The sequence below is a fragment of the Lepus europaeus genome, chromosome X, assembly GCF_033115175.1.
Source record: "Lepus europaeus isolate LE1 chromosome X, mLepTim1.pri, whole genome shotgun sequence".
Classification (NCBI taxonomy): Eukaryota; Metazoa; Chordata; class Mammalia; order Lagomorpha; family Leporidae; genus Lepus; species Lepus europaeus.
Genome location: NC_084850.1, coordinates 114,775,677 through 114,789,695, shown reverse-complemented (window position 1 = coordinate 114,789,695; position 14,019 = coordinate 114,775,677).

Below are 14,019 nucleotides of genomic sequence, written 5' to 3'. Positions count from 1 at the left end.
ACCAGAAGTCCTACTTCTGGGAATTTACCCAAGGAAAATGAAATAAGTATATCCAAGAGTTATCTGTACCCCCATGTTCACTGCAACTCAATTCACAATAGATAATATATGGAATCAACCCAGATGTTCATCAATGGATGACTAGATAAAGAAACCATGGTGTGTGTGTATGTGCATGTGTGTTTGTGTGTGGGCGGGGGGAAAGAGAAAGAGAGGAAGAGATAAAGAGAGAGGAATACTACTCAGCTATAAAAAATAAACAAACCCCATCTTTTACAACAAAATAGATGCAACTAGAAACCATTAAACTTAGTGAAAAAACCTGCCCCAAAAAGACAAGTACCATATGTCTTCCCTGATCTGTTATAACTAATAAAGTAATGAAATATAATATGTTTGAGTGAAATAGACATTTTGAGATTGAATTAATTTTTACAGTCCTTGTCTCTACTGTTGAGGAGTATTTTTTTTTGGTTAATAGTATTTGTTGAACTCTTTACTTAGTGTAGGGTTAATCTTACAAATAAAAAATAAACTGAAAGTAGATCATTGTAAAAATTAAGAGAAAGAATAAGGATGGATGCAAGAGGAAGTGTGAGTGCATGGGTGGGAGGGAGGGTAGGGTGGAAAGTATCAATATGATCCTAAAACTGTATATGAGAAATACATGATATTTTTCACCTTAAAATTAAATAAATGTAAAAGTATTTTTAAAAAGAAAGAAAATTCCTTGATACAATCAAAGGCAATATAGGACAAACCCACAGCCAGCATCATATTGAATGGTGAAAAGCTGGAAGCATTTCCGCTAAGATTCAGAACCAAAGAAGGATATTCACTTTCTTTTTTAAAAATATTTTATTTATTTATTTGAAAGTCAGAATTAAACAGAGAGAAAAGGAGAGGTAGAGAAAGAGAGAGAGGTCTTCCATCCACTGGTTCACTCCTTAATTGGCTGCAATTGCCGGAGCTGTGTGTAACTGAAGCCAGAAGCAAGGAGCCTCCTGCAGGTCTCCCGCTTGGATGCAGGAGCCCAAGGACTTGGGCCATCCTCCACTGCCTTCTCAGGCCACAGCAGAGAGCTGGATCATAAGTGGAACAGCCAGGTCTAGAACCAGCACCCATATGGGATGCTGGCACTACAGGTGGCAGCTTATCCCACTACACCACAGTGCTGGCCCCAGGATATCCACTTTCACCATTAGTATTCAATATAGTTCTGGAAGTTTTAGCCAGAACCATTAGACAAGTAATCAAATGGCTACAAATGAAAAAGAAGGAAGTCAAATTATTCCTATTTGCAAATGTTATGATCCTACATAGCATAGAACCTAAAGACTCTACTAAGACATTGTTGGAACTCATAAGAGATTTTGGTAGTTACAGAAATAAAACCCACACAAAAAAGTCAATAACCTTTAATATACACAATGTCATGGCTGAGAAAGAACTTATAAGATCAGTCTCATTCACGATAGATACCAAAATCTCAAAACCTTGGGATTAATTTATCCAAGGATATGAAAGATCTCTACAATGAAAATTGCAAAACATTAAGAAAAGAAATAGAATACAACACCAAAAACAGGAAAATCATCCATGTTCATGGATTAGAAATATCATCAAAATGTCCATGCTACCCAAAGCAATTTAGGGACTTAAGAGATCTCAATTAAACGTACTGTGACACTCTTCTAAAATCTAGAAAAACCAATGCCAAAATTCATATGGAGGGCCAGGGCCATGACATAGTAGTTTAAGCCTCCACTTGTGCAGGCATCCCATATGAGTGCTGGTTTGTGTCCTGGATGCTCCTCTTATGATCCAGATCCTTTCTTATAGCCTGGGAAAGAAGTGGAACATGGTCCAAGTCCTTGGGCCCCTGCACCCATGTAGGAGACCTGGAAGAAGCTCTTAACTCCTGGCTTCAGATTGGCTGAGCCCTCCTTCCTTATTTCTCTCCCTCCCCCACTCTCTCTCTCCCTCCCTCCCTCCCTCTGTCTGTAACTCTGCCTCTCAAATAAATAAATAAATCTTTAAAAAAATTCATATGGAAATGCAAGAGACCCTGACTAATTAAAGCAATCTCAAACAATGAAGTAAAACTGCAGGCATCACAATACCAGATTTCAAGACATATTACAAGGCATTTATAATCAAAACAGCATAGTACTTGCACTGGAATGGATATGTGAATCAGTGGACATATGAGAGATCCCAGAAATTACTCCATGCATCTACAATCAACTAATCATTCTACAACTGGTTATAATCACTCCTTGGAGAAAGGACAGTCTCTTCAACTTATGGTGTTGGGCAAACTGTATCTCTGCATACAGAAATATGAACCAAGACTCCTATCTTACACACTATACAAAAACCATCTCACAATGGATGAAGCATGTAAAACCCAAGACCTGAAATCTTCAAATTACTAGAAGAAAACATAGAAGAAACACTGTAAGACATTGGCATAAGCAAAGACTTCTTGGATAAGATCCCAGAAGCACAAGGCAGTAAAGTAAAAAAAAAATAGAAATGGGATTATACCATAGCTAAGAAGGTTCTGAACAGCAAAGGAGACACTCAGCGAAGTGAAGAAGCAATTGAAAGAATGGGTAAAAATACTGACAAACTCTACATCTTATATAATAATTAAGATCCAATTCATATTAGGAGCTCAAGAAACTCAACAATCCAGTTATGAAATGGGCAAAGGACATGAATACATTTTTCAAAGGATGAAATAATAACAGTCAACAGACACATAAGAATGCAAATAAAAATCAAAATGAGGTTTCATCTCACCACAGTTAGAATGATCATCATCCAAAAATCAAAAAATAAGAAATGCTGATAAGGATGTATATATGTGGATGGGAAAGTATCGTAGTACACTGTTGGTGGGAATGTAAACTAGTACATCCATTATAGAAGACAGTATGGAGGAGATTTCTCAGAAACCTGAAAACAGATATACCATTTGATCCAGCCATGCCACTCCTGGAAATTTACTCAAAAGAATTAAAATCAGCATATGAAAGAATTATCTGTATCCCCATGTTTATAGCAGCTCAACTCACAATAGCTAAGATATGGAGTCAACTCAGATGTCCATCAACCAATGACTGGATAAAGAAATCATGGTATGTGGCCAGTGTTCTGGTATAGTGTATAAAGCTGCTACCTATGATACCAGCATCCTATATGTTTACCAGTTCTTGTCTCAGCTGCTCTGCTTCCAACCCAGCTCTCTGTTGGTGGCCTGGGAAAGGCAGCAGAAGGTATCCTAGGTGTTTGGGCCCTGCAACCCATGTTGAAGACCTGAGTGAAGTTCATGTCTCCTGGCTTTGGTCTGGCCCAGTCTCAACCATTCTAATAGCCTCTGGGTTTTAACCAGCAGATGGATGATCTCTCTCTACCTCTCTCTCTATCTCTGTCTCTATCTGTGTAATCCTGACTTTTAAAATAAGTAAGTCTTAGGAAAAAGAAATTGTGAAAGTATGAAATCCTGTCTTTCACAACAAAATGGATACAATTGGAAACCATCATGCTTAGTGAAATAAGCAAGTTCCAAGAAGACCAATGTCTTTCTTAATTTGAGGTAATTAACATACACAGTATAAAAATGAAATATATCTAAGCAAAATTGAAATCTTGAGATTTGATTATTGTTTATAGCCCTTTTCTATATTCCTTAGGGATAGTGGATTTTCTACTTAGTACTTGTTGAATTCTTTTTTAGTGAAGGGATAAACTTGTAATTATCAAGTAAATTGAAAGCATGTCATTGTAAAAATTAAAAATAAGGAAGGAAGGAGTGAAGAAGGGAGGGAAGTATGTGAGGTAGCACTAAAACTGTATGTATCAAATACATAAAATTTGCTTTTATATAAATAAAAATATTTCAAAAACATCAATTGAAGCCAGTGCTGTGGCATAGCAGGTAAAGTCTCCACCTGCAGCACTGGCATACCCTATGGGCACTGGTTCAAGTTCCAGCTGTTCCACTTCTGATCCAGCTCCCTGTTAATGTGCCTGGGAATGCACCAGATGGCATAAGTGTTTATGTCCCTGCATCCATATGGGAGACAGAATGAAATGCCTTGCTCCTGGCTTCAGCAAGACTCAGTACTGGCCATTTGGGCCATTTTGAGAGTGAACCAGCAGATGGAAGATCTCTCTCTCTCTCTCTCTCTCTCTGCCTCTGCCTCTTCTTCTCTGTAACTCTTTCACATAAATAAATAAATGATTAAAAACATAATTGAATTTCAATAATATCCCTTTCTAAACATAGGAAAATAATAGTAACAGAGACTTCCTATCAAATTCTGGAATTTTGTGAAGCAAAGGACAAAACTAGAAAAGACACACTGAGGTTCCATTGTTAATAAACTTCTTAAAAGTAATGGTCGGTGGACCATTTTTCCTTCTACAGATTCAGTATATTCAGCATACAGGGAGAATCTGATAATGGGACAAACTAAACATATCTGTGCATATATGATTAAATTAAGTTTCCAATGACTTGTCCTTAGAAAAACTCAACAGAAGGTGAGTAGCTAAGCAAGGTAGGTCAGCATTTGAGCTAGGCCCTGCTTCCATGTAAAGGAATATCCACTATGGGAGGGATTGCACTGCATCTGAACAATTATACACATCACTTCCACATTAGAGTCAGAGCTCACATTGCAGCTGTAGAATTTATACTAATGGTACATGTTTCACTAACTCGGGATATATTTACTAATATTGGTTCCTAATAGTGTTTCAAATCCACTCACAAAGGCCATATCATAATTGGAGGCAAACAGCCATGATGAAGAAGACTCAGTTAATTGTTCTCCTTCTCTATAATTTCTCAAGAAATAGACCTCATAATTAATATTGCACAGGGACCAGTGTTGTGGCACAGTTCCAGCTGTGGCTTCAGACACTGTCTGCAACACAGGGACCCCCTAAGAGTGTTAGTTTGAATTCCAGCTGTTCAGCTTCTCATCCAGCTCCCTGCTAACATGCCTGGGAAAACAGCAGAAGGTGGCCCCAGTTCTTAGGTCCCTCTCATCCACATCGGAGACCTGGGTGGATTTCTTAACTCCTGGCTAAAGCCTGGCCCAGCCCTGGCTGTTGCAGCCATTTGAGGAGTGAACAAGCAAGACTGGACAGTATTTCTTTCTCTCCCTCCTTTTCTCCATAACCCTGTATTTCAAATAAATGAAATCTTTTAAAAATTAATATTCTATGGAATGTTGTTTTGAGTACTACTGCCCTAAATATGACATTTAGGTTTGGATAATGATCACATTATATGACTTGCCCACTTAAAATATCCCATTGTTGTTTCTTAAATTGGCTTCCCTCTATTTCAGCACGAGCTTGCATCGTAAGCAGCAGTTTGGGAGATAGGTTTGTGGTCAAGAAGCAGGTTAAGCCACCACCTGTGACACTGGAATCCCACATGAGTATTGATTCAAGTCCTGTCAGCTCACTTCTGATCTAACTCAGTGCTAATGCATCTGGGGAAGCAGCAGAAGATGGCCTAAACGCTTGGGCTCCTGCCACCCATGTGGGAGACCTAGATTGAGTTCCAGCTCCTGGCTTCAGTCTGGTCAAGCCCTGGCTATTGAAGCCATTTGAGGATTGAACCTTGAACCAGTAGATGGAAGATCTCTACCCATCCCACATTCCCCAACACACACACACACACTCTCTCTCTCTCTCTCTCTCTCCTTTCCTCTCTCCCTTCCACCATCTCTCTCACTCCCTTCCTCCCCTCCCTTTCTCTGTATCTCTCCCTTTCAAATAAATACACTTTTTAAAAAATTTATTTGACAGGTAGAGTTATAGACAGTGAGAGAGACAGACAGAGAGAAAGGTCTTCCTTCCGTTGGTTCACTCCCCAAATGGCCACTATGGCTGGAACTGCGCTGATCCAAAGCAGGGGCCAGGTGCTTCCTCCTGGTCTCCCATGTGGGTGCAGGGGCCCAAGCACTTGGGCCATCCTCCACTACCTTCCCGGGCCACAGCAGAGAGCTGGACTGTAAGAGGAGCAACCGGGACAGAACTGTTGCCCCAACCAGGACTAGAACCCAGGGTGCCAGTGCCACATTTGGGATGCCAGTACTGCAGGCGGAGGTTTAACCAAGTGATCCACGGCGCTGGCCCCTCTGCCTTTCAAATAAATAAACTTTTTTACAAAAGAGTAATAGCCTATAGTTATAATTCGGTTATAATTATTATATTTGCACTGTAACTGTTGTAGGACTGTTACTATTATTACCGAACACATAATACATCTTAGACTCAGCAACTACAAAAGATATATGCTCTACGAGAAATTCACTTTAATTTATTGGATAATGTAGATTTTTGAAATATATATATTTCTTTTATTTGAATAATGAAAAGCTCAAAATCTAAATTATACTTTTCATCTAGATATTGTGTTGATTCTTAAGTTGAACTTACTTTCTCATTCAGGTGTTTCTCATGCCTCATTTTCCTTTTCCATCTACTGTAACTTTTATTTTATATGCTCTTTCAAATTGTTTCAGAAATGATACAGGATTATGTGTCCAGAAGGCAAATGTATTTGTGTTTATTTTGCATATATTAATAGATAATGTTATATTTATATTTTCTTGTAATTGAGTTTAGTTCAAGGAAAATAAATAGGGTTTTAAAGCTACAACTAATTTAAAAGAATTATTGTATATATGTAAAGATACAATATTACTCAAAGAAATTCAACAAAAAAAGAACATGCTGGATTTTATTTCTGAAATAATGAAATATTTCAAATACAAAAAAAATAAATTTAACTTTATTACCTAAACAACTTTGGAAACTAAATTATATAAAATGTATTACACTGTAAAATTCTGTAATAATTCAAAATATTAACATAGTAAATGTAAATCAACGAGATAACAACTTACCCCAGGTAGAATAGCTATTGTCAAACGGATAAAAATTACAAATGTTGGTGACGATATGGAGGTGGGAGAATTCTTATTCACTGATGGTGGGAATCTACATTAGTAGAACTGTTATGGAGAATAATAACTTAGAGGTTCCTCAATAATCTGGAAACAGAACTTCTATATTACCCAGCAATCCCATTATGTCCAAGAGACATCTATACATGCATGTTTTCTGTAGCACTATAAACAATAGTCAAGATATGGAATAAACCTTGGCATCCCCTGATAGATGAATGGACAAGGAAAAGTATAAATACTCAATGGCATTGATTTCAGCTATAAAACAGAATGAGAATTTGTAATTTGCATCAACATCCTGGAAGGCATTACATTAGGTAAAATGAGTCAAGCACAAAAAGACAAATACTAATATTCTTTCTCATGTGTGGAAGTTATAAAACATCAATCTGAACTTAAAATACTGACTACTAGAGGCTGGGAAGAGTGAGGTTATTGAGTATACAGGGAGACTGGATAATGAGTACCAAAATACAGTAAGATGGCAGTAATAAGTTACAATTTCCCACAGCACAGAAGTAGAGTGGAATGATGTTAAAGAAGAGGTAAAGAAGGTTAAGAGTAGGAGAAAGGAGTCAAGAAAATATGGTTAACAAATACAGAGGGGAAGACAGATTAGAGAAATAAATTCTAATGTTCAGTATCACAGTAGGGTAACCATGGTTTTCAAAGACTAACTTAATATTTCAAAAAATAGAGGATTTTTGAATACTTCTAATGCAAAGAAAGGTAAATGTCTGAGGTGATATAGATACCAACTACCCTGCTATGATCATTACCCATTATATACATGTATTGAAATGCCACATTGTGTCCCATTATTATGCATAATTACTATGTGCCAATTCAAATAAAAATACACTGAGAGGGTAAGATGACAGCTGACTAAGATACTACAATAATCATCTTTCCAAAGAGACACCAACTTGAACAGTTATTCATACACCAAATCACCCTCACAAGAGCGATGCAAGCCTTATGAAAGATCACAGTGTCTGGTTTTAATATGATAATAAGAAAAGATGCATTGAAGAAGTCAGGAAGGAAAGAGTTACCCTTGTCACCTTTGCTCCACTTTAGGTACTACAGCATGATGAGAAACATTTCACCTCCCATTTGGAAGAAGATGTTAAGACCAGATCTTAGGTTTGAAACTCAGTACCAAGCCTACCATGACAAAAATCAGATCTAGACAGGCCTCATAGCCTGTGTTCCCAAGGTTATACCTGCAGATTCAATCCTTGGATTCTTCTTATCCAGACGGTCAAGGAACCACATCCTCCACCCTTCCTTCAACCCTCCAGTCAGTGGAGTGAGACTATAGTTACTAGGGAGTAGAGCAGGAAAAAACTTAGGATAATGCCATGGAGCTCAGAACAGGGCTTCTACTTTGAGACCTTGTGGAAGCTAGTAACTAAAGACTGCAGCTAATTTCAGGTCACCAGTCATAGGACTTGTCTCCCAGTAGGACAGCCTCAGTTCAGAGTATATCACTGTCTACCACACATGAGCCTATAATGTACTCCTGGGACTGTGTAGGTCATAGTGACAGTTGGACTCAGGTACAACCCTGCTTACTACCATCTTGGGTGGCCAAGAATATGCCTTTATTACTCCTACCCCAAACTTGTGCAGACAAGAAACTACAGAACTATGTTCTGGGACTCAGTTCTGGGCTGGTAATATGCACCACTGGGTAAATATTAATGGTTGCCTATCACAACGTCAGTACCTATAGACAGAGTCTCCAAACATGCCTCAGTGCCAAGTCAAGTCCAGTGGCCCCAGTTTAGAATTAAATCCTAATCAGCATCATCTGTGGCTGCATACAGTGGCATTTGGTTATGAGTACACTTAGGAGACAGATCACAGCAACATGGGTGTTGAACCTACCTCCATGTTGCACTGATATGGCAGGCTGTGGGTTCCTAGAGTAATCTAGCATTGTGACATTGTTGGCCATGGGAATGCATATCTTTGCCTCCTACAGACCCAGGGGCAATCCACTCTTTAAATTCATCAGGAGCAACACACTGACTACTGCTATGAGACAAGTCTGGGCTTGGAGCATCCTTTGGGACAGAAACAATAAAACATACATGGCAGACCAGTAAGAAATCTTGAATTAGGGTGTCATCTGGTGCTGATATAGCAGAAGTGTCCATAGATTCTTAGAAAATAATCAGACTCCTTACAATTTCTGAAAGTGACCAACAAAGCCAGATTACAAAGACTAGAACACATAAGCAATCGTTCAATGCACAGATACTGTATGACAAGAAATGTCAGGCTGGCGCTGTGGCTCAATAGGCTAATCCTCCGCCTTGTGGCGCCAGCACACCAGGTTCTAGTCCCGGTCGGGGCACTGGATTCTGTCCCGGTTACCCTTCTTCCAGGCCAGCTCTCTGCTATGGCCTGGGAGTGCAGTGGAGGATGGCCCAAGTCCTTGGGCCCTGCACCTGCAAGGGAGACCAGGAGAAGTACCTGGCTCCTGCCTTCGGATCAGTGTGATGCGCCGGCCACAGCGTGGTGGCCATTGGAGGGTGAACCAACGGCAAAAGAAGACCTTTCTCTCTGTCTCTCTCTCTCACTGTCCACTCTGCCTGTCAAAAAATTTTTTTTTAAATTAAAAAAAAAAGAAATGTCAAGAAATTTCAGGGAGCCATGATATCATGTAACAAACACAATAATGTATAGAAACAAATCAACTAGGTTTGTGATTATAAAGTAAACTGAATGTATGTCAGTGTAAAAACTAAAAGGAAAATAAGAAAGGTAGAAGGGAGGGTGGGTGAAATTGAGGGATGGAGGGAGGAAGGGAGGGTAAGGTGGGAAGTATCATTATGTTCTTAAAACTGTACATATGAACTACATGAAATCTGTTCCCTTTATATAAAGAAAGAAATCAAAATAGCAAGCTTAAGAAAACTCAAACTTCAAGATAATGTATAGAAATGTTTTTATATTCTAACATACTCCACAGAGAGATGGAAGTAATTTTTAAAAAATCAAATAGAAACCCTTCAGTTGAAAAGGACACTAAGTAAAATTAAAAATTTGACACAGGCTTCAATAGTAGAATGAGCCAAACAGAATAATTAATGAGTTCATAGACAGGCTACTTGAAAATATACAGAGGTATAAAAAGAATCAAGAAGAATGTAGTCCTAATTTTGTATATATGAAATGCATGAAGATTGTATGCCTTAAATAAAAAGGTTTTTAGGTAAAATAAAAAGAGGAATGAAGATAGCTTATGGAAACTTTGAGACAGCATGAAGAGGTAAAATATCTGTGAGGTATGTGAAAAATGGCAAAAAGAAAGTTTATCCAGATAAATAATAACAAAAAACTCCTAAATCTAGAGAAAGACATAATTATCAAGATACAGGAAGGTCAGAGATCAACAGTTGGATTTATCTCAAATAAGACTAATCTAAGACATTTCACAATCAAGCTCTTCAAGTTTATAGATAGAGTGGATCCATAAAGCAATAAGAGAAAAACAAATATTTAAATGTGTCCTAATTGGATAGCACAGACTTCTCAGTGGAAACTGTATGGGATATCAGGGAGAGAGATCAGACTTTCACAGTATGCAAAAGAAAAAAAAAAACCTGCCAATGAAGAATACTATACCCAGCGACATTATCCTTAGATACTGATGGGAAATAAAGATATTCTAACACAAACAAAAACTGAGAGAATTATCACAACTAGACCTATCTTATAAGAAATATTAAAAGTGAGCTATTCAATCTGAAAGAAAGACAGTAAAAGCAATAAGAAAATATAAGGGGTTGGCATTGTGGCATAGCAGGTAAAGCAACCACCTGCAATGCTGGCATCCCATATGGACACCAGTTCAAGTGCCAGCTGCTCCACTTTAGATCCAGCTCCCTGCTAGTGGGCTCAGAATTGAAGCAGAGGAAGACCCAAATTCTGGAGCCCCGAAACCCACACGGGAGATCCAGAAGAAGCTTCTGGCTCCTGGCTGTGGCATGGCCCAGCCATAGCTATTGTGGCAATTTCGGGAATTAACATGTAGATGAAGATCCCTCTGTGTGTCTCTCACTCTCTCTCTCTGTAATTCTGCCTTTCAAATAAATTAAATAAGTAAATACTTTTTAAAAAGAAAACAATATAAGAATGAAGAAAAGTCACTGGTAAATAAAATATTCAGTAATATGATAAAACTCGAAGTGAGTAACAAGAATAAAATTTAGGAGCTACACAAATACATGGAAATCAACCAACTTAAACTGGAAAACCAATGGACCAGGAAGTAATTAGGAAGGACATTTTTAAAAATTCTTGAAATAAATGAAAATGGAAATACTGTATCAAAATCTATAGGGAGCATTAAAAGCAGCATTTATAGAGAAGTTTATAGCAATCAATGGAAGATTTCAAATAGATTACTTGCTACTACCCCTCAAGGAACTAGAAAAATAAGAACAAAAAAAAACTTAAGAAAAAAAAAACTTAGCGGAAGAAATGATAAAACTCAGAACACATATAAATGACATACAAACTTAAAATTGCACAAAATAACCCACAGAAAAAGAGAGCTGGTTCCTACAAGACAAACAAAATTGACAATCCATTATCTAGACTAAGATATAAAAAATTCAAATAAATAAAATCATGAATAATGAGCAAGATATTACTGCTGATATCACAGAAATACAAAGAATCATTAGAATCGTTGGTTGTACTCTGTAATTAACACACAATTAATCTTAGGCATTTAAATTTAACTGAAAAGTGATCCCTGTTAAATATAAGAGTGGGAATAAGAGAGGGAGGAGATGTACAGTTTGGCACATGCTCACTCAGACTTACCCCTAATGGTAGAGCTAAAAACGTGCCAAGGGATTCCAATTCAATCCCATCAAGGTGGCATTTACCAATGCTATCTTACTTGTTAAAGTGATCAGTTTAAGTTCATAATTGATCAAAAACATAGGATTAAGTGTCAAAGAGATTACATAAATAAGACCAGTGTCTACAAACAATAATTGATAGAATTAAAAAGTAGAGAATGATCCTATATGGGAAGCAGGATACACAGGATACAGCAGGATACACAGACTCAGAATGGCAGATGTCCTCAACAGCTCTCTGTCCTCAGAATCAGCCCTCAAAGCATTCAGATCTGGCTAAAAAGTCCATGCAAGTTTCTCTGGCATGGAAAGCCAAGACACAGTGGCAAATAAAAATTACCTAGGTGAAAGATCTCTGTGACTGAGATCCCAGCAAAAAGAACAGGCCATCAAAGAAGGAGGCACCTTTCTCTGAAGTGAGGAGAGAACTTCCACTTTGACTATGGCCTTGTCTAAGTAAGATCGGAATTGGTGAACTCAAGAGGCTTCCATAGCCTTGGCAGCTCATGACAAGAGCCTCGGGTGATTACTGACATCATAAATAAGAGTGTCAATTGTTAAATCAACAACAGTAGTCACTGTGCACCTACTCCCCATGTAGGATCTCTGTCCTTCATGTGTTGTACTATGAGAATTAACCGTAAAACTATTACTCAAACAGGACTTTATACTTTGTGTATCTGTGTGGGTGCAAACTGTTGAAATTTTCTTAGTATATACTAAGTTGATCTTCTGTATATAAAGATAATTGAAAATGAATCTTGATGAAGAATGGGATGGGAGAGGGAGTGGGAAATGGCATGGTTGCGGGTGGGAGAGAGGTTATGGGGGGAAAAGCTGCTATAATACAAAATTTGTACCTTGGAAATTTATATTTATTAAATAAAAATTTAAAAAAATAAATATAAAAAACAAAAGATCATTAGAAAACATTATGAAAAAACTTTATAGCAATAATTCAGATAGGTTAGAAGTAGACAAATTCCTGGAGAAATACTCCCTACAAATATTGAATCATGAAGAAACAGGACTTCTAAATTTTAGCAATAATGAGCAATGGGATTGAATCCATAATAAAAAGACTCCCATCAAGAAAAATCTCAGAATCAGATGGCCACACTGCTGAATTCTACCAAATATTTAAAAACAAAATAAGATCAATTCTTCTGAAATTGCTCCAAAAAGTAGAAGAGGAAACAATTCTTCCAAACGCATTCTATGAGGCCAGCATGACCTTGATAGTAAAATCAGAAAGCAGTATCATAAAACTACAGGCCAATAACATTGATGAAATATTAGCAAACTGTTTCCAATATCACATTTAATAGATTGTTCACCATAATCAAGGAGGATTCTTCCCAGGGATGCAAGATGTTTCAACATATTTGTATATCAATAAATATTATATGCCACATCAACTAAATGAAGGACAAATATCATATGATAATCTCAGCATATGTAAAATAGCAATTAGATAAAATCCAACATCCCTTTGTGAGAAAAACTCTGAACCAATTATGTATGGAAGGAACATAACTCAACATAAAAAAGTCAAATATAATAAATAAACAGCTAATATGACACTGAATGTGAGAAAGCTAACTGCTTTATAAGATCTAGATCAAGACAAGTTTGCCCACTTTCACCACTTTTTTTTTTTGACAGGCAGAGTTAGTGAGAGAGAGGGACAGAGAGACAGATCTTCCTTCCATTGGTTCACCCCCCAAATGTCCGCTACAGCCAGTGCGCTGTGCCTATCTGAAGCCAGGAGCCAGATGCTTCCTCCTGGTCTCCCAGGAGGGTACAGGGCCCAAGGAATTGAGCCATTCTCCACTGCCCTCCCAGGACACAGCAGAGAGCTGGACTGTAAGAGGAGCAACTGGGACAGAACCGTTGCCCCAACCAGGACTAGAACCCGGGGTGCCGGCGCCACAGGCAGAGGATTAGCCTAGTGCACCTTGGCGCTGGCCATCACCACTTTTATTCAACATGTCACTAAAAGTCCAAGCCAGTACAATTAGATAGGAGAAAGCAATTAAGTATATGCAAATTGGAAAGGAGGAAGCCAAAATGTCACTGTTCACACAACATGATCTTATATAAGGAAAACCCCAAAAACTCAACCAAAAAGC